The sequence below is a fragment of the Glycine soja genome, chromosome 1, assembly GCF_004193775.1.
Source record: "Glycine soja cultivar W05 chromosome 1, ASM419377v2, whole genome shotgun sequence".
NCBI classification, from domain to species: Eukaryota; Viridiplantae; Streptophyta; class Magnoliopsida; order Fabales; family Fabaceae; genus Glycine; species Glycine soja.
This window is the reverse complement of record NC_041002.1, coordinates 12,513,495-12,535,023: the sequence shown is the minus strand read 5'-3', so window position 1 is coordinate 12,535,023 and position 21,529 is coordinate 12,513,495.

Below are 21,529 nucleotides of genomic sequence, written 5' to 3'. Positions count from 1 at the left end.
CAACCCATGCCTACATCCAGTCCCCAAGCGACCTGCGGTCCTTGAGATTTCTTTCAACCTTGTAAAAATCCTTTGACAAGCAAAGATCCACAAGGGATGTACCCTCCCTTGTTCTTTTTGAACCTAGCGGATGTACCCTCCACTAGAACTGATCCACAAGAGATGTACCCTCTCTTGTTCTCAGTCAAACCCAAGTAGATGTACCCTCTACTTGTACCACAAAGGATGTACCCACCAATGTGTTAAGACAAAGATCTCAGGCTGTTAAACCTTTGATACTTAGTGAATGGGGATACAAAAGAATTCTCAGACGGTTAGTCCTTTGAACACTTTTGTATTAGGGAAAGGGAAGAATCAAAAGAATTCTCAGACTGTGTCGTTTCAAATTCTTTGACAAGGGACAAGGGAGACACAAAAGAATTCAGGCGGTTAGTCCTTCGTTCTTTTGGAAAAGGGAGAAGAGAGACACAAAGAGAATTCAGGCGGTTAGTCCTTGGCGAATTCTTTTTGGCAAAGGTAGAAGGGCATGAAAAAGATGAATAGCACAAGTTTTTGAACAAAGAACTTTTCTTGGAAGAGAAAGTTTTGAACAAAAACCTTTAGAAAGATGAAGAGAAGATGAAACAGAACAACTATTGAAAGAGATGAAAGAAAATATTGAAAGATGATTGAAAGAAATGATTGAGATGAATTGATAGAAAGATTGCTTAGAAAGATTGATTGAAAATACAAAAAAAAAGTCTTGCTTTTATATACTCTTCACGTATGGTCAAGAGAACCATTTTGAAGAGTTATAACTTTTAGAAAAACTTAAAACCAATTTGAAAAAGTCAAAAACCATTTGAAGAGTTACATCTTTCGATTTATTCAGAAAAAACCACTGGTAATCGATTACCAAATCAGTGTAATCGATTACACAAAGCTTTTAGTGAAAGGATGTGACTCTTCACATTTGAATTTGAATTTCAACGTTCAAAGGCAATGGTAATCGATTACCAAAACATTGTAATCGATTACAGCTTGTTTGAAATCAATTGGAACGTTGTAAATTCATTTGAAAACTTTTTCAAATCCATTTTGCTACTGGTAATCGATTACAACAATCTGGTAATCAATTACTAGAGAGTAAAAACTCTTTGGTAAACATGTTTTGAGAAAAATCCATGTGCTACTCAGTTTTTGCAAAACCTTTTCATACTTATCTTGATTCTTGAATCTTGAGTCTTGAATCTTGTTCTTGATTATTCTTGATTCTTGATTCTTGAAAACTTGAAACTTGAAACTTCTCTTGAATCTTTCTCTTGATTCTTGAATTCTTTGGCATCATCAAAATAACCTTTGAAGGCATTGTTTCCACACTTATCTTGATTGAGTCTTCTCTTGATTCTTGAATCTTGAGTCTTGAATCTTCATCTTGATTATTCTTGAATCTTGATTCTTGAAAATTGATTATTCTTGAATCTTGATTCTTTGAAACTTGATTCTTGAAGCTTTTTGACTCCTGATTCTTTGGAACTTGCTTAACTCTTGATTCTTTGGCATCATCAAAATAATCTTGGAAGTCATTGCTTCCACATATAATGTTTTAGCTTCTTTTCGTTTTGTGCTTCGAGCTATTGTATTGTTTTACTTTTTTGTCTCTGCTATTTCTATGTCTCTGTTAATTTTTGGGTCTTTAAGTAGAAATGTGTGATTTTAGAAGATAAAAACAAATGCTATGCCATAACTTCCAATATGGTCCATTAATCCCTAGGACATGAATGCTTGCATGATATGCTATATATAAACTATGAATTTGGACTTGAGTCATTAACTAGTAATTTTTTGCATTAATCTCACCTCATGATTTATTAAAAAAAAGCTCACCTAATGAAGATTTGAAGCCAAATAAATTCTAAGCACAATGAGAAATTCTTCAAATAAAAATTATATTAAAGAAAACTTTCACATTTTAAAAAACTAAAGTTTTAAATATAAACTTTTTTAATATATTTATTATCACTAAAATAATTTATATAAATTAAATTAATTTTACTTAATAGTTTTTAATTTATAAATATATATTTTTTCATCTGATGATATAGCTAGTTCATTAAAAAAATTAAAAATTTAAACATTTTATCAAACAACTTTTAATTTAAAAGAAGCTTTTAAGCTAAAAAAAAGTATAAATTAACAAACAATTTCTACTTTTTATTTTAAGCTTCACAGTATCTAGAAAAACTTTAAGATAGATTAATTAACTTCCAACGGCTACAACATTATATTTAAAAGAAGTTAATGTATTTTTTTGTAACATTATATATTTTGTAATCTTTGATTAAGTGGTTCTAACTAATTTGTGTCCAATATTGTGTGTTTAGTGACTTGCGCCAACAAGTTATATCCAATGACTTGCGTCTAGCGAGTTGCATCAAGCACGTTAAATCTAGTGACTTGCAGGCAAACTTACTGTAGAGGGACACATTTATAAACAATTTACGGATCAGGGTCCCTTTTGAAAGAAATTGTAGGGGGGGTCTGTTTTTCATTTGATGCCGCCAGCTGCATCAGCGACTCCATGGATGCCGCCACTAGCTCTGGCGAGACGTGGCTGGGTGCCGCCAGCACCAAGAGCGATACAAGCAACCCGCCAGTAGCACCAGCGAGACAGGTGCTGACTAGGCAACCCGCCAGTAGCACCAACAAGACAGGTGCTGACTGGGCATTCCGCCAGCAGCACCAGCGAGACCAACATCCACATTCTGCACGCGCTACAGACACCTTCTTCACGTGTTAATACAGCTACAGATAGGGTTCTGGCTTCACACAGCTTAGGGTTTAGTTTTTATGTTTTATGGGTTAGTGCTAAGTTTTTATATTTTATGGGTAGGGTTTAGTTTTTATATTTTAGGGGTTAGGGTTTAGTTTTTTATTTTAAGGGTTAGGGTTTAGTTTTTTATTGTAAGGGTTAGGGTTTATTTTTTTATTTTAAGGTTTAGGGTTTATTTCTTATTTTTAGGGGTTAGGGTTTAGTTCTTATTTTAGGGGTTAGGGTTTAATTTTTTTATTTTAGCAGTTAGGGTTTAGTTTTTTATTTTAGGGGTTAGGGTTTAGTTTTTTTTATTTTAGGGGTTAGGGTTTAGTTTTTTTATTTTAAGGGTTAGGGTTTAGTTTTTTATTTTAAGGTTTAGGGTTTATTTCTTATTTTTAGGGGTTAGGGTTTAGTTCTTATTTTAGGGGTTAGGGTTTAATTTTTTTTATTTTAGCAGTTAGGGTTTAGTTTTTTATTTTAGGGGTTAAGGTTTAGTTTTTTTATTTTAGGGGTTAGGGTTTAGTTTTTTTTTTATTTTAAGGGTTAGTGTTTAGTTTTTTATTTTAAGGGTTAGAGTTTAGTTCTTATTTTTAGGGGCTAGGGTTTAATTTTTTTATTGTAGGGGTTAGGGTTTAGTTTTTTATTGTAGGGGTTAGGGTTTAGGGTTTAGTTTTTATTTTTCACATTGATGTTCATCGTTACTTAGAAACATTAGTTTTTTCCTTTTGGCTACCTTAGTTATTTGGTTTAGGGTTCATTGATTATTATAGTTTGATACGCGACATAAACTGTATCCATAAGTAAGCCTTAATAAATTGAATATCATACATTACGTGTGAAATTCAAATGAGAAATATACAACAAAGCCTTAATAAACGGAGACATGCAAATCATTCATTTTGGTGTTCGTGATGCCGTGAGGATGTGCCACATGGTCGATCCCATCTTCGTGCTTGGCGATCAGGATTTCTTCTGCCCCGATGCCTCCTCGCTTCTTCTTCGTCAGCCTCCGCAGAAAATGCGTGACGCAAATCAACACCGAATAAGTCACCCGTATTAGGTATTTGTCCCGGTACATTCCATTGTGTTCCTAACGGGGCATTAGGTGTTGGAATTGGGTCATGATATTGCTGTGAAGGGGTCATTGTGGGCCATGAAAAATGAGCTTGTGTTTCCGCAACACCACCGAACGATTGCTGGCTTGCAGAAGTATCAGTTTGATGACCCTGAAAAGGATACTGATACATCTGTGTTGGATACTGAGCAAATGTTTGTGGCGTGTAATACATTCCATGGCCACACTCCGACATTTGTTGGGAATATTCTTCTGCTTCAATAGTCTCCCTTCGTCTGTCTATGCCCTGAGTTTCAACACTTGACTGAAGTATGTGAAACTGTTGTGCGGGAAATTGGCGCTCTGATGCAGGACCATGTGACACTGGCTCAGTGAATCTCTCTTGCTCTTCGGATAAAATTGTAATTTTTTCCACATAAGGCACGAGATCATCAACTGTCCATGTATTCCTCCCTTGAGGAGACACCATGTATTGTAATGTCTCCGCAACTTCAGCCTGCAATTATAAGGGTCAGAAAATTAATGGCCATCATTAAAAAAATGTTCAAGTTAAATATTCAAAAAAATTAAATGTAACCGTCTTTGCATTTTGTGGGTCAACAAACATCTTTGTCTTTCGCCTATACCAGACCATGTAGTCCGAGTTAAAGCTCAATAGGTCTTCTTGTCGGGGATAACCATCGACCCTAAATGCATGGCAATTATTCCACTGATGAATCATTGGGGTGAACAATTGCCCCCAATTTTCTTCATGCTTCCCTTTTAATGTTATGCCATGAATGTTTAAGGGTTATGGAGGAGACTCTGGAACTGGTTGCTGCATCCCAAATTGTCTCAATACTCTGTCCGGTTGGTGCCACTCAATAACTTGGAAACAAATTAGTGGCACCACCGTGTACCACGCGAGACTTCCGACTAAACAAACAGGAGGCAACAATGATATAACGGTTGATGTGTAAGGCTCCCACACAAACTGCATATAACAACATAGTTGTGAACATTTTAGTAAAATAACACATAATTTTTTATTTTAAATACAATAGCATGTTCTTACCTCATGACGTTTCATAATATCCAACTTGCGACGAAAAACTCTTACATCATCATTGCCGATATGTTGGTTTCCACGTCGCAGCCACCTACAAAGATTAAAATTTAACACATGTCTAAAACCATTTATTTTATTGAAATGAAAGACGCTGTTAAAAATTACTAACTTGTGCCCTAGTGGTGTATTTTCTACTTGGGAAGGAGTCCTCTTTGGAGCCAAGGTTGCACATCGTTCCCATGCCCACATTTGTAGTAAGATGCACATACCTCCGATTGATTTAGTTTTTAATTGGTGGCACTGCACATCTCTCTGTATAGAAAACCAAGTACGGCAGCTCCCCATGCATATGTGCCACATTCTTCAAAGTCACGTAAAAATTGAAGGTACCTTAGCGAAACTTTGTTACTGCTTTTGTCAACGAACAAGACACCTCCAATGAATCTCAGTATCCATGCACGGGCAAACCTTCGTACTTGTTCTTCGTCGTCGTCGTTATTTATTTATGCAAAATGGTGAGCCAGCCAACTTAATTTAACCACACTACCTTTAATTTCAGCTTCTTGTGGTCTGACTCCCAATAATTCCTCACATAAATCAGCCCAATCAAGATTTGTTGGACCGATTAATAGTAAACCATCCACACTTATACCTAACAATACAAAGATGTCTTGGAGAGTAATAGTACACTCTCCGCATCTCATGTGAAACGTATGTGTTTCCGGCCTCCATCTTTCTATCAGAGCACTAATTAATGAGGCATTTATTTTTAAGTATCCCATCTTGATAATCCAGCCGAAACCAGATTGTTGAAGAAAAGGAAAATTTTGCTCTGGAATTTGTTCTTCCCCTTGATGCGTGGGGACAACTCGTCTGATATGTAATTTCCGATCTTCTTCCCCATTCCAAACATGCTTAGGTTGCATCCATAATACATCAGCATCGATGGGGCCAGACTTAATGTTAATATGTGATGAAGATGATGATGAAGATGTCATTTCTACTGCAAAATAAAATATAATACAATAAATTCACAAATCAATTTATACATTATTTGTAGATAATATAAATTAAACTACGCACATTTATAAAAACATTATTAAATATATAACAATAAATTTGTAAAAAATCAAACTGGCCAATTTTTAATATATTCTATAAATAAATTAAAATACATGTGAAGAAAACTTTAAATAAATTAATTTTTTTCTACAATTAACAAAAAAATAATTGAATAAAATATGGACTAACAAATTATTTATAATACAAACAAATCTTGAAATGCAAAAAATCATTTCAACAATATATATACAAAAATAATAACAATGTACAATGTATCATATATTTAATAATGTAAATTTCCTAAAACAAATAATATTAACCTACAAACTACAACTAACACTATCTTATCATATATATATATATATATATATATATATATATATATATATATATATATATATATATATATATATATATATATATATATAACTAAAAACTAAAAATAATTAGCTCAAACAATATTAACTTATCAATTCATTTATTTAAAACTATACTATCTATATATAACATACAAAATTAAGACACTAAAAAGACAAATTTACGTCTATTTAATATTATAATTATTTATTTACATGTAAAATGCTTAAATTTCTACAGCTAACTAATATTACAAAAACTAAAAAATTACGTGTGTCTAAAATTTACAAATATATACCTAAAGCTAATATTAACTTGTGCCTAATACTACAAAACATAATATTACGTGTGCCTTCCTAAAGTATCATCATGCATGTATATATATTTATTAGGCTAAAGTATCATGCGTGTAAATATATACCTAATACTACAAAAGCTAATATCACATATATAAAATTTAAGAATATATACAACAACTAAATATATATACACGCAATATTTTTATACTAACTAAACAAATATATAATATTTTCATACTAAGTAATCAAATATTATTTTCAGCCAAATATATATATATATATATATATATATATATATATATATATATATATATATATATATATATATATATATATATATCACACATATAATATCTAACAATACATACAATAACTAAATAAAATTTTCATTCTAACTAACCAAATAATATTTTCATAGTAACTAACCTAACATTGGTATATCTATTAATACGTAAAAAATACCAACACAATACCTACTGATACTAACTAACTTAAACTTAGAATTTTTGTTAATACTAACTAACCTACTATTTACATACTAACTAACTTAGAATATTTGTTAATACTAACTAACTTAAACTTATAATATTTATTAACAGAATATATAAATTTTATTTACTTTGAAAACACTTACCAGAAATGAAGGGTAAGGGTAAGGGCACACACTTGAAGGAAGGAAGCCACGCACCAAATTTGAACCAAGGAGCACAAAGCAAGAAGCACGCAGCAAGCACAAGCACAAGCTCACACTCAAGAAGAAACAGAAAGAGAACTCAGTAAGGAGAAATGCAAGCGTAAACAATCAAGTTCAAGCATTTTTTTTATAGCTGAAAACTTAAACCCAACGTTCAAATTTTTAATGTTCACATGCAAGCTTTTCAGAACTACAAACCCTAAGCCTACCCATCTTTTTCAGACTGCACACTGCAACCCCTACTGCAAGCCTACCCAACTTTTTCAGACTGAAACACTGCAACCCCACATGCTACAACGTGTTCCGCAGGCGCCAGTGGCGGGACTGCCCCGTTGGCATGTCCCGCCAGTACCAATGGCGACATGCTTAGTCAGCATGTCCCGCCAGTTTGAATAGCGGCATGGGCAGTGACTCTGCTTTCGTCCCGTTGCTGCCAATGGCGATACAAGCTTCACGCCAGTAGGAATGGCGGCATCCATGTCCATAACAGACCCCCTTGCAATTTGTTTAAAAACAAACCCTGTTTGGTAAATAGTTTTTAAAAGAAGCCCCCTAGGGTAAATTTGCCATGACTTGCGTCCAGCGAGTTACATTTAGTGACTTGCGTCCAGTGGGTTGTGCTAGTGACTTGGGTCTAGTGACATGTGTCCAACGAGTTACATCTAGTGACTTGCGTCCAGCTAGTTATGTCTAATGACTTTCATCTAGCTAGTTGCGTCTAGTGACCTGGGTCTAGTGACTTGTGTCTGATGACAATCATCCAGTCCAAAAATTAATTTTGATGTGGATGCAATTAACTGAGACAAAATTTGTGCTTAGATTTAGTTAAAAGCAATGCAATGTTCACATTCTCTGCCTTAGTTCCAAGTATAAATTACAATCCACAAAAACAAAATAAGTGCAATCAATTCAAAATTGTAGGCTTTAGATTTTATGTTGAATATATCAAAATCTTATGTTTTACATGTTTCATCATGTAATGTTTCCTCTACTAATTCAGAAAGCCATGCAAAAAAAAACTTTCAAAAGAAAGCAAAAATATCAACAATAGCAAAAAAAATTTCTAGTATCAAATTAATGTATATTTTTTATTGAAAGGAAAATCCGAATATTATTTTATAGGGCATGATGTGTGACCCATCAAAGAAGAACAATTACAAAGAAAAAAATTCCAAACATGATTTTCATTATTTGATGATCAAATATACAAGTCCCAAAAAAAATTAATATCAATTAAGAAAAGAAACTTTGTCCATATTTTCCAAGAGTGAATACAAATATAAGGTTCGATAAAAATAGAAACATTTATAAAAACTAGTTCGAAAAAGTGCTAAATTTAAAATTTAAAATCCAAATTAAAAATTAAATAACGAGAAAATTGAGCAAAAACTAAGATTAAACACTTGTGTGACACCCTCTACCCCGACATACATATAAATAAGAAAATATATAAAAATACAGATAAAAAAATTCACGTGGGTAAAAGGCTCACATTCACTTCACTATTATCAAATAAAACTTATTTAAAACATATCCGGCTCAGAACAAGACCGTCAAAGTTTACAAAAGAAATTTTGTTAAATCATTGAGGTAAAATAAAATAAAATAAAATAACATCATGCAATTAAAATAAAAACTCATCCTTAATGTCACATCTTATCAGAAGATTGTGTCTCAGCATCCTTTAGCACAAGGTTCTTTAAAGTCATCAACCTAGTCATCTGCTCCCACGAACACAAGGTTCGAGATCATCACAGGATCCAAACACAAATAGCACACAAGGAGTGAGTTATCACATTTCTAAAAAAACACAAATAAACAAAGACGTAATCAAAATAAATTATTGAAGTATTTATAACATAGCTCAACTTAATACAATCCACATCACTTAACCACTTTATCATTTAAAATTCATTTTTCAATCACCAATCCCATTACACGTGAATCACAGACTCGAGTCAAGACGTAATAACACAACAATATCATATTTATAATCAAAAAGGAAAAATTATAATTAAATAAACATCCCAAAATAAACCAAATTTAATCCTCTAAGGATTCCTACACATGTTCATCCTAACCACAATTACAATAAACTCATCCGTTACCTTTAAATGGGCTCACGTATATAGTCGGACAGTGATAGTGGCGTCTCTTGTAGTTCCCTAAAATTCTTCAAGCTTTCCCTTTGTTTGCTCTATTAGGGTCTCCAGGTGTTAGCGAGAAAGGGAAGAGATTGTAGTCTCCATTTTACTATCAACATGAGAGACTAATTTCTCTATGCAAAAATATTATTTCATAAATCCCAACGATGCAAATGTGAAAAATGGGTTCCAAATACGGTGACCAATTTTCACGACGATCCAACGGTTGACGAGTCCAGGATCATAATTTTACAGGGACAGGTTTTGGGTGTATAGGGAAAAGATAAAGCTTAGTGTGAGGGACATTTCTTTCATAGCAGACATTATTACAAAAATCCAAATGTTGGGTGTATGCAAAAATAAGATCCGAACTATGTGTTCAAATTTAACGACTATCCAACGGTTAATGAATATGGGATCGTCGTTTTAATGAGACAGGTTTGAGTGTATGCGGGAAAAAGACAGGGTTTTAGGAAATGAAGATGGGAAAATGGATTTAAGAAGAAGAGAGAGTAGAGACGTATCATAAATGTAAAGAGTGACATAATATGTCTCTATTTATAGTTAGGGTATTCTCAACTTATTATTTACTTTATTTTTCTTTATTTTTATTATTTTATAAATAAGAACTCTATTTTATTTCCTATAAAATGAATAAATAAAATATTCTCTTTATTTTCCTTCAAACTATTATTTTAATTAATAAATTTATTTCTCCTTATTTACTTAATTATAAAAACTCACATTTTTCTTAAAATCTATTCATTTTTAAATAAAATGATCATTTTTTATTTATTTTACAAAAAATGGGGTGTTACAATTACACCTCCTTTAAAAGAAGTTTCGTCCTCGAAACTTTGCCGAAAGATCGAGATGAAAGAGATTACCATCTGGTTCTCAATACCAAATTGTGTGTCCAGTTGAAAAAGCTCTTTTCAATGACTTCAACTACAACACTCCTCTGCACTTAACGACTAAATATGGCGTCCTCATTTACTCAATGATAGTATTTCATATGTTTTCTCTCGAGAGTGACATCTCAACGATAATAGAATGTGAATGACATACTATTTGGAGTTGGGTAATATCATAAGAGACACTGATGACAATTTGAAACGAACAAGCAGATGCATGGAAACATGATTGACCACATGATTGAATTTTTTTTTTCAAACATGAGACGATAAAAAATAGGTATATGTTTCGAGACTTCAATGTTCAACCAATCCAAGTCCATACGTGATTCTCCAGAATACATGATTTACCTACCTTTTGATCTAGGTCTTTTCCCTCAACATGGTCTTCCCCACTTCAGTATACTTGACTAATAAATCTTACTTAGGTTCAAGGGATTCTAACGGTTTCCTACCTAATCCAAACTAGGTGCTAAGTAGATAAGCAAAGCAGACCACTCCTCACTTCCCTAAACTTGTTCAAGCTTAAGGTAATCTTGACACACCTATACTCAAACCACTATATAAATTTGCATGTAAGGTTAAGGGTTTGACTGTTGTTCACAATGTCTAAGTCTCTAATTAGGACACTAGTCACATCAGGGGTTTCCTACTCAAGCTCCAACTATTAAGCTAGTTCTAATGGTTGAAACTAAACTCAGAACAAGATTCTTAAGAATCCTACCTATCTCTTCTACCTCATATTCAACTCCTAATGTTCTCACAACATATCAGACTAATGGTAATGCATCCAAAACATGAAGGCGAACGCCATGACTACCAACTCTAGATCATGCGTATGACAATTCCTTCCATGAATATTGAGCTATCTAGAAAACATAGGCCGCTACTTGGCCTGTTGCATAAACATTCCTCTAAACTGAAAGCTTACTCTAGATACTTCACTACCCTTACAAGGACCTACTCGTCTAAGATAACACTCAATCGTTTACGGTGATCAACTTCTCTACGAACTTAGGGTTTACTTCCTACAAATCTCACCAAAAAGCTTAAACTTACTTGAGTAATCTCTAACAAGGGGTAAAGTTAACTTAAGAAATCATAGAATAACTTCTTAGTTCAACTACTACTCAAAGGCATCTAATCTCAATCTTATGTTCCCCCCATCCTAAAGCAACTTCTACCTAAGAAGGATCTATAACTACCCTTCATCTAGACATAGCATACTCTAAGGGCTATCATCATCTAACTAGAATGCATACTAAAACGCCTAGCATGAAAGGTGATTCCTAAGGGTGTATGACAACCTTAAGATACTCCACATAGTATAATTTAACTCAAAACACACTAAGCACTAATCACCAAAACCACTACAAGAGCCAACTTAGGGTGGGAGATCCTGTCCATGCATCCCACGAACACACAGGGGCATCAATCATGTTAAGACATGACTAGATACATATAGAGGTCACAATAGGTACTACGGTATTCCTTAGACCAGCCTCCTACTTTTCCCAAATTAAGGTAAGGAGAACAAATATCTACCTCACTAATCATACAACTATCATTACTAATCCTTTAGGTCATCTACCTTTTGCAAGAAGACTCACTCTTGAAGCCCTCTATGTTCAGTAAAGCAACACCCTACTAACGACTGTTAGTGCTTAGCTTTACTGAGCTTTAAAAGATTGGCTAAAATTTTGTTAAAACATAAGCACTTAGACATTGAAGGAAAGCTGGAGTTGCTGCACATGATGTCCAACGTTATGAATCAGATTGGACTGCACAATGCACAAGGCAAGAGAAAATGTCAAATGAAGAATTGAAGTTGCAGGATCCACGATGTCGGATACGATGTCCAGGACATCTTGCCCGAAAATACTGGACACATAAATCTGTTATATCTTTAACAGATTAATGTGCAGTTAGCAACAGATTGGAGATCTATCTTTAGGAACGAATTAAAAGATAATTAAAGTTCGAATTACAAACTTGAATAGTTCGTTCAGGGATTAAAGATTAAAGATAAAAACTAAAAGATCAAGCTTTATCGTTTAGATCTTTAAGTGCAGATTTTCAGGAAAATGATAGATCTCATCCAGCGCAAGTTGTTGCAGCCCAGATACGCACACTGCTATTTAAACATGAAGGCTGCACGAGTTTTCTACCAAGTCCGAGATTGAAGAGTTATTTTGTGAGTTTTGGGACTTGAGTGTTTTGTGAGCCACCTTGATGTTACTCTAACATCAAGTGTTGGACCTGAGTGTGTAGAGTTGATCTCTTTTGTTCAGAGAGCAATCTCTGGTGTGTATTTGAATTAATTGTAAACACGGGAGTGTGTTTGAGAGGGAGTGAGAGGGGTTTCTCATATCTAAGAGTGGCTCTTAGGTAGAGGTTGCACGGGTAGTGGTTAGGTGAGAAGGTTGTAAACAGTGGCTGTTAGATCTTCGAACTAACACTATTTTAGTGGATTTCCTCCCTGGCTTGGTAGCCCCCAGATGTAGGTGACGTTGCACCGAACTGGGTTAACAATTCTCTTGTGTTATTTATTTGTTTAATCTGTTCATACAGTCAAATATAATCTCCATGTTCTGAAGCGTGATGTCGTGACATCTGGTACGACATCTGTCATCGGTATCAGAATTTCAATTGGTATCAGAGCAGGCACTCGAAATCACTGAGTGAGATCTAGGGAGATAAATTCTGATGAACATGGAGAAAGAAGGAGGACCAGTGAACAGACCACCAATTCTGGATGGAACCAACTATGAATACTGGAAAGCAAGGATGGTGGCCTTCCTCAAATCACTGGATAGCAGAACCTGGAAAGCTGTCATCAAAGGCTGGGAACATCCCAAGATGCTGGACACAGAAGGAAAGCCCACTGATGGATTGAAGCCAGAAGAAGACTGGACAAAAGAAGAAGACGAATTGGCACTTGGAAACTCCAAAGCCTTGAATGCCCTATTCAATGGAGTTGACAAGAATATCTTCAGACTGATCAACACATGCACTGTGGCCAAGGATGCATGGGAGATCCTGAAAACCACTCATGAAGGAACCTCCAAAGTGAAGATGTCCAGATTGCAACTATTGGCTACAAAATTCGAAAATTTGAAGATGAAGGAGGAAGAGTGTATTCATGACTTCCACATGAACATTCTTGAAATTGCCAATGCTTGCACTGCCTTGGGAGAAAGAATGACAGATGAAAAGCTGGTGAGAAAGATCCTCAAATCTTTGCCTAAGAGATTTGACATGAAAGTCACTGCAATAGAGGAGGCCCAAGACATTTGCAACATGAGAGTAGATGAACTCATTGGTTCCCTTCAAACCTTTGAGCTAGGACTCTCGGATAGGGCTGAAAAGAAGAGCAAGAACTTGGCGTTCGTGTCCAATGATGAAGGAGAAGAAGATGAGTATGACCTGGATACTGATGAAGGTCTGACTAATGCAGTTGTGCTCCTTGGAAAACAGTTCAACAAAGTGCTGAACAGAATGGACAGGAGGCAGAAACCACATGTCCGGAACATCCCTTTCGACATCAGGAAAGGTAGTGAATACCAGAAAAGGTCAGATGAAAAACCCAGCCACAGCAAAGGAGTTCAATGCCATGGGTGTGAAGGCTATGGACACATCAAAGCTGAATGTCCCACTCATCTCAAGAAGCAGAGGAAAGGACTTTCTGTATGTCGGTCTGATGATACAGAGAGTGAACAAGAAAGTGATTCTGACAGAGATGTGAATGCACTCACGGGGAGATTTGAATCTGCTGAAGATTCAAGTGATACAGATAGTGAAATCACTTTTGATGAGCTTGCTATATCCTATAGAGAACTATGCATCAAAAGTGAGAAGATTCTTCAGCAAGAAGCACAACTAAAGAAGGTCATTGCAAATCTGGAGGCTGAGAAGGAGGCACATGAAGAGGAGATCTCTGAGCTTAAAGGAGAAGTTGGTTTTCTGAACTCTAAACTCGAAAACATGACAAAATCAATAAAGATGCTGAATAAAGGCTCAGGTATGCTTGATGAGGTGCTACAGCTTGGGAAGAATGTTGGAAACCAGAGAGGACTTGGGTTTAATCATAAACCTGCTGGCAGAATAACCATGACAGAATTTGTTCCTGCCAAAAACAGCACTGGAGCCACGATGTCACAACATCGGTCTCGACATCATGGAACGCAGCAGAAAAAGAGCAAAAGAAAGAAGTGGAGGTGTCACTACTGTGGCAAGTATGGTCACATAAAGCCCTTTTGCTATCATTTACATGGCCATCCACATCATGGAACTCAAGGTCGCAGCAGCGGAAGGAAGATGATGTGGGTTCCAAAACACAAGACTGTTAGTCTTGTTGTTCATACTTCACTTAGAGCATCAGCTAAGGAAGATTGGTACCTAGATAGCGGCTGTTCCAGACACATGACAGGAGTTAAAGAATTCCTGGTGAACACTGAACCTTGCTCCACTAGCTATGTGACATTTGGAGATGGCTCTAAAGGAAAGATCATTGGAATGGGAAAGCTAGTCCATGATGGACTTCCTAGTCTGAACAGAGTACTGCTGGTGAAGGGACTGACTGCAAACCTGATCAGCATCAGTCAGTTGTGTGATGAAGGATTCAATGTAAACTTCACAAAGTCAGAATGCTTGGTGACAAATGAGAAGAGTGAAGTTCTAATGAAGGGCAGCAGATCAAAGGACAACTGTTACCTATGGACACCTCAAGAAACTAGTTACTCCTCCACATGTCTATTCTCCAAAGAAGATGAAGTCAGAATATGGCATCAAAGATTTGGACATCTGCACTTAAGAGGCATGAAGAAAATCATTGACAAAGGTGCTGTTAGAGGCATTCCCAATCTGAAAATAGAAGAAGGCAGAATCTGTGGTGAATGTCAGATTGGAAAGCAAGTCAAGATGTCCCACCAGAAGCTTCAACATCAGACCACTTCCAGGGTGCTGGAACTACTTCACATGGACTTGATGGGGCCTATGCAAGTTGAAAGCCTTGGAGGAAAGAGGTATGCCTATGTTGTTGTGGATGATTTCTCCAGATTTACCTGGGTCAACTTTATCAGAGAGAAATCAGACACCTTTGAAGTATTCAAGGAGTTGAGCCTAAGACTTCAAAGAGAAAAAGACTGTGTCATCAAGAGAATCAGGAGTGACCATGGCAGAGAGTTTGAAAACAGCAAGTTTACTGAATTCTGCACGTCTGAAGGCATCACTCATGAGTTCTCTGCAGCCATTACACCACAACAAAATGGCATAGTTGAAAGGAAAAACAGGACTTTGCAAGAAGCTGCTAGGGTCATGCTTCATGCCAAAGAACTTCCCTATAATCTCTGGGCTGAAGCCATGAACACAGCATGCTACATCCACAACAGAGTCACACTTAGAAGAGGGACTCCAACCACACTGTATGAAATCTGGAAAGGGAGGAAGCCAACTGTCAAGCACTTCCACATCTTTGGAAGTCCATGTTACATTTTGGCTGATAGAGAGCAAAGGAGAAAGATGGATCCCAAGAGTGATGCAGGGATATTCTTGGGATACTCTACAAACAGCAGAGCATATAGAGTATTCAATTCCAGAACCAGAACTGTGATGGAATCCATCAATGTGGTTGTTGATGATCTAACTCCAGCAAGAAAGAAGGATGTCGAAGAAGATGTCAGAACATCGGGAGACAATGTAGCAGATGCAGCTAAAAGTGCAGAAAATGCAGAAAACTCTGATTCTGCTACAGATGAACCAAACATCAATCAACCTGACAAGAGACCCTCCCTTAGAATCCAGAAGATGCACCCCAAGGAGCTGATTATAGGAGATCCAAATAGAGGAGTCACTACAAGATCGAGGGAGATTGAGATTGTCTCCAATTCATGTTTTGTCTCCAAAACTGAGCCAAAGAATGTGAAAGAGGCACTGACTGATGAGTTCTGGATCAATGCTATGCAAGAAGAATTGGGGCAATTCAAAAGGAATGAAGTTTGGGAGCTAGTTCCTAGACCCGAGGGAACTAATGTGATTGGCACCAAGTGGATCTTCAAGAACAAAACCAATGAAGATGGTGTTATAACCAGAAACAAGGCCAGACTTGTTGCTCAAGGCTACACTCAGATTGAAGGTGTAGACTTTGATGAAACTTTTGCCCCTGTTGCTAGACTTGAGTCCATCAGATTATTACTTGGTGTAGCTTGCATCCTCAAATTCAAGCTGTACCAGATGGATGTGAAGAGCGCGTTTCTGAATGGATACCTGAATGAAGAAGCCTATGTGGAGCAGCCAAAGGGATTTGTAGATCCAACTCATCCAGATCATGTATACAGGCTCAAGAAGGCTCTCTATGGATTGAAGCAAGCTCCAAGAGCGTGGTATGAAAGGCTAACAGAGTTCCTTACTCAGCAAGGGTATAGGAAGGGAGGAATTGACAAGACTCTCTTTGTCAAACAAGATGCTGAAAACTTGATGATAGCACAGATATATGTTGATGACATTGTGTTTGGAGGGATGTCGAATGAGATGCTTCGACATTTTGTCCAACAGATGCAATCTGAATTTGAGATGAGTCTTGTTGGAGAGCTGACTTATTTTCTGGGACTCCAAGTGAAGCAGATGGAAGACTCCATATTCCTCTCACAAAGCAAGTATGCAAAGAACATTGTCAAGAAGTTTGGGATGGAAAATGCCAGCCATAAAAGAACACCTGCACCTACTCACTTGAAGCTGTCAAAAGATGAAGCTGGCACCAGTGTTGATCAAAGCCTGTACAGAAGCATGATTGGGAGCTTACTATATTTAACAGCTAGCAGACCTGACATCACCTATGCAGTAGGTGTTTGTGCAAGATATCAAGCCAATCCCAAGATAAGTCACTTGAATCAAGTAAAGAGAATTCTGAAATATGTAAATGGCACCAGTGACTATGGGATTATGTACTGTCATTGTTCAGATTCAATGCTGGTTGGGTATTGTGATGCTGATTGGGCTGGAAGTGCAGATGACAGAAAAAGCACTTCTGGTGGATGTTTCTATTTGGGAACCAATCTTATTTCATGGTTCAGCAAGAAACAAAACTGCGTGTCCCTATCTACTGCTGAAGCAGAGTATATTGCAGCAGGAAGCAGTTGTTCACAACTAGTTTGGATGAAGCAGATGCTCAAGGAGTACAATGTCGAACAAGATGTCATGACATTGTACTGTGACAACTTGAGTGCTATTAATATTTCAAAAAATCCAGTTCAACACAGCAGAACCAAGCACATTGACATTCGACATCACTATATTAGAGATCTTGTTGATGAGAAAGTTATCACACTAGAGCATGTTGACACTGAGGAACAAATAGCAGATATTTTCACAAAGGCATTGGATGCAAATCAATTTGAAAAACTGAGGGGCAAGCTGGGCATTTGTCTGCTAGAGGATTTATAGCAATTACTGTTATCTGAATGTGCTCAAACGATTATAGCACATTCACTACTGGGCCAAAACAGATTTGACCGTTGCTTCACACGTCCCTCTACATTCCGCATTCAAATTTACATTTTAGTGGTAATCTCGTTTTCAGCATTCCACAACAGCTCTCAGATTTTCACGAAACCATTTCAAAAGCTCTGCTTCTCCATGGCTACCTCACCAAAAGATACTGCAGCTCCTGGTTCACCCTCTGTACCATCATCTCCATCATCCCCCAAAGCACCATCAAACCAGGAACGACCTGAATTCCATATCCAACCCATACAAATGATTCCTGGTCAAGCCCCTGTTCCTGAGAAACAGGTCCCCAAAAGACAACAGGGAGTGAAGATTTCTGAAAACCCTAGCCTTGCAACAAGTCCTAGGGAAGTAGACACGGAGATGGATAAGAAGATCCGCAGTATTGTGAGTAACATTCTGAAAAATGCTTCTGTCCCTGATGCTGATGAAGATGTTCCAACATCTTCCACCCCAAATGCTGAAGTCCCCTCTTCATCCAGTAAAGAGGAATCAACAGAGGAAGAGGATCAAGCCACAGAGGAGACCCCTGCACCAAGGGCACCAGAACCTGCTCCAGGTGACCTCATTGACCTAGAAGAAGTAGAATCTGATGAGGAACCCATTGCCAACAAGTTGGCACCTGGCATTGCAGAAAGGTTACAAAGCAGAAAAGGGAAAACCCCCATTACTAGGTCTGGACGAATCAAAACTATGGCACAGAAGAAGAGCACTCCAATCACTCCTACCACATCCAGATGGAGCAAAGTTGCAATCCCTTCCAAGAAGAGGAAAGAAATTTCCTCATCTGATTCTGATTCTGATGTCGAACTAGATGTTCTCGACATCAAGCGGGCCAAGAAATCAGGGAAAAAGGTGCCTGGAAATGTCCCTGATGCACCATTGGACAACATTTCATTCCACTCCATTGGCAATGTTGAAAGGTGGAAATTTGTATATCAACGCAGACTTGCTGTTGAAAGAGAACTGGGAAGAGATGCCTTGGCTTGCAAGGAGATCATGGACCTCATCAAGGCTGCTGGACTACTGAAGACAGTCACCAAGTTGGGAGACTGTTATGAAAGCCTAGTCAGGGAATTCATTGTCAACATTCCCTCTGACATAACAAACAGAAAAAGTGATGATTATCAGAAAGTGTTTGTCAGAGGAAAATGTGTTAGATTCTCCCCTGCTGTGATCAACAAATACCTGGGCAGACCAACTGAAGGAGTGGTGGATCTTGCTGTTTCTGAGCATCAAATTGCCAAGGAAATCACTGCCAAACAAGTCCAGCATTGGCCAAAGAAAGGGAAGCTTTCTGCAGGGAAGCTGAGTATGAAGTATGCAATCCTGCATAGGATTGGCGCTGCAAACTGGGTACCCACCAATCATACTTCCACTGTTGCCACAGGTTTGGGTAAATTTCTGTATGCTGTTGGAACCAAGTCCAAATTTAATTTTGGAAACTATATTTTTGATCAAACTGTTAAGCATTCAGAATCCTTTGCTGTCAAATTACCCATTGCCTTCCCAACTGTATTGTGTGGCATTATGTTGAGTCAACATCCCAATATTTTAAACAACATTGACTCTGTGATGAAGAGAGAATCTGCTCTGTCCCTGCATTACAAACTGTTTGAGGGGACACATGTCCCAGACATTGTCTCGACATCAGGGAAAGTTGCTGCTTCAGGTGCTGTGTCCAAGGATGCTTTGATTGCTGAACTCAAGGACACATGCAAGGTGCTGGAAGCAACCATCAAAGCCACCACAGAGAAGAAAATGGAGCTGGAACGCCTGATCAAAAGACTCTCAGACAGTGGCATTGATGATGGTGAAGCAACTGAGGAAGAAGAAGAAGCCGCTGAGGAAGAAGAAAATGCAGCAGAGGATACAGAATCCGATGATGATGATTCTGATGCCACCCCATGACCATCAGACCTTTATTTTTGCTTTTTACTCTTACTAGCTATAGGGGCATGTCCCTTTGAACAATTGATTGCTATTGGTCTGTAATATTTGCATGCATTCTACTTTTGTCAAATTCTGTCTAAAAAGGGGGAGTTGTATGATACGATGTATGCATGATTCATGATTTTGAGGGGGAGACTGCTGCTGCTGATGATGACTGATGTAAGCTACTGTAACTACTAGTAGCTGATAGAAGATGCTGCAGTAAGAGCATGGAGACAGGGGGAGCAGAAAGCTGATGTCACAAGAGATGTCTTAACATCCTGGAAAAGACTAGTAGCTGATAGAAGATGCCGCAGTGAACTGCTTCACAGCAGTAGGAGCATGGAGACAGGGGGAGCAGAAAGCTGATGTCACGTGAGATGTCTTGACATCCTGGAAACGACTTGCAACTTGCAGAATTTTGCTGTCGCCACTACAGATACCGCTGTGCTTGATTACTCTGATAATGAAAGTTGCTGATCCCACTTGCATAACTGCTCGTACCTGCTCAGGAAGTGTCTAAGTATGTTTTAGACAAAATTTGCCAAAGGGGGAGATTGTTAGTGCTTAGCTTTACTGAGCTTTAAAAGATTGGCTAAAATTTTGTTAAAACATAAGCACTTAGACATTGAAGGAAAGCTGGAGTTGCTGCACATGATGTCCAACGTTATGAATCAGATTGGACTGCACAATGCACAAGGCAAGAGAAAATGTCAAATGAAGAATTGAAGCTGCAGGATCCACGATGTCGGATACGATGTCCAGGACATCTTGCCCGAAAATACTGGACACATAAATCTGTTATATCTTTAACAGATTAATGTGCAGTTAGCAACAGATTGGAGATCTATCTTTAGGAACGAATTAAAAGATAATTAAAGTTCGAATTACAAACTTGAATAGTTCGTTCAGGGATTAAAGATTAAAGATAAAAACTAAAAGATCAAGCTTTATCGTTTAGATCTTTAAGTGCAGATTTTCAGGAAAATGATAGATCTCATCCAGCGCAAGTTGTTGCAGCCCAGATACGCACACTGCTATTTAAACATGAAGGCTGCACGAGTTTTCTACCAAGTCCGAGATTGAAGAGTTATTTTGTGAGTTTTGGGACTTGAGTGTTTTGTGAGCCACCTTGATGTTACTCTAACATCAAGTGTTGGACCTGAGTGTGTAGAGTTGATCTCTTTTGTTCAGAGAGCAATCTCTGGTGTGTATTTGAATTAATTGTAAACACGGGAGTGTGTTTGAGAGGGAGTGAGAGGGGTTTCTCATATCTAAGAGTGGCTCTTAGGTAGAGGTTGCACGGGTAGTGGTTAGGTGAGAAGGTTGTAAACAGTGGCTGTTAGATCTTCGAACTAACACTATTTTAGTGGATTTCCTCCCTGGCTTGGTAGCCCCCAGATGTAGGTGACGTTGCACCGAACTGGGTTAACAATTCTCTTGTGTTATTTATTTGTTTAATCTGTTCATACAGTCAAATATAATCTCCATGTTCTGAAGCGTGATGTCGTGACATCTGGTACGACATCTGTCATCGGTATCAGAATTTCAACGACCTTACATTCTCTTAGGGTTTCACACTAAGCATTCTAACTACTTCTCTTAGCTTTCCTAACTACTCTATACTATTAAACAACTATATACCAGACATCTCTCAAGAACTACGGTTACAGGTTTCTATAGGTACTACACCTACAAGATTCTCAA